The following is a 1,206-nucleotide window of genomic DNA, read 5'->3' on the forward strand; positions in this document are numbered from 1 at the left end:
AAGCACCCCAAGGGGTCTACCCTCCCACGATGGTGAATGTCGCACCATCGTTGATAAACCACTTGAGTATTTCACCAGGTATACCAATTCATGGGATTTGTAACTACTACCATGGATCCAAGGATACTTTATGGTAGACATCGACCTTGAAGATGCACACTATTCAGTACCTTCTCATATAAGTTTCGGATATACCGCAATTACCTGGATGGAGTAACCATGATGAGCGTTGCGGCATTTAAGTCAAAGTTATCCAGAATCAACTAGCCCTGACACTTAGAAACATTCCGTCATGGCATATCTATATATTAACGACAAACTATCCTTGGATACAGCTTTAGCTGCATCGCTTCTCGGCCTTTTGGCTAAGATCAAGTGTAGTATCTGTTCTTATCAGTTTAATAATCTGATACGTCCCTTATCTAGGGACCATATATTAAATTGAAATTTGGAACAGGGAGATGGAATAGGGGCTTGATCCGTCCACTCCACGAATCGACCCAGTATTGCAGTGCCTTTGGGAACGGTGTACAAAATATATATCCAGATATTTACGTTGACCATCCACAACTTTGTTATCTGGTATTCATTAAGACTATCAGTCATGGTGCATTAACCACCAATCAACTACGTGGCAAAGTAATTGGGATATAGCAGCATTACCAGCTACTGAACTTTGTACCTTTCCTATGAGCTGAGATACTAGTGTTCAAAACTATCTCCATACCTGTAATATGGGGGAAAATTGATTAATCTGTAGTGCTATCATGGAATTTATCGGCAGGAAGGATTATGGTTGTACACTTCCACCTGTTTTGAGTAACATCTTATGTGTCCTGATGTGTTACTGAGCTTGTAATACTTAATGCCAATATGAATTGACTTAAACATGTTATATATTAACTTACTTAATTCTAGTGAAGCATTTGCTCAGTAATCCACCAAATTTGCATGTTCGTTTATAAGATAACAACATCACAGTGGTGGCATATACCAAACCACTTGGGCGGAGAACATCGATATTAGGTGACAATTTATTAACAATTGGAAACCGTATGTCGTCAAACATGTTTGACCATCAGTAACTCACCTATCAGGTGAGCTAAATACTGTAAACATACATTTAAACCAAAAATATTTGCTGAAATTACTAAGCAATATGGACACCAGATATCGATTCCTTATATCCAATTAAATCACCACGTA

General features: G+C 38.4%; 1 non-coding gene across 1 annotated transcript; it reads left to right on the forward strand.

The window, feature by feature from the left end:
* Window positions 1-345: 345 nt before the first annotated feature.
* On the forward strand, window positions 346-537 carry LOC116972667. Its single transcript, XR_004411867.1, has one exon. It is a non-coding gene; the product is annotated as a U2 spliceosomal RNA (small nuclear RNA).
* Window positions 538-1,206: the final 669 nt, after the last annotated feature.

Source organism: Amblyraja radiata, chromosome 4, assembly GCF_010909765.2.
Source record: "Amblyraja radiata isolate CabotCenter1 chromosome 4, sAmbRad1.1.pri, whole genome shotgun sequence".
NCBI classification, from domain to species: domain Eukaryota; kingdom Metazoa; phylum Chordata; class Chondrichthyes; order Rajiformes; family Rajidae; genus Amblyraja; species Amblyraja radiata.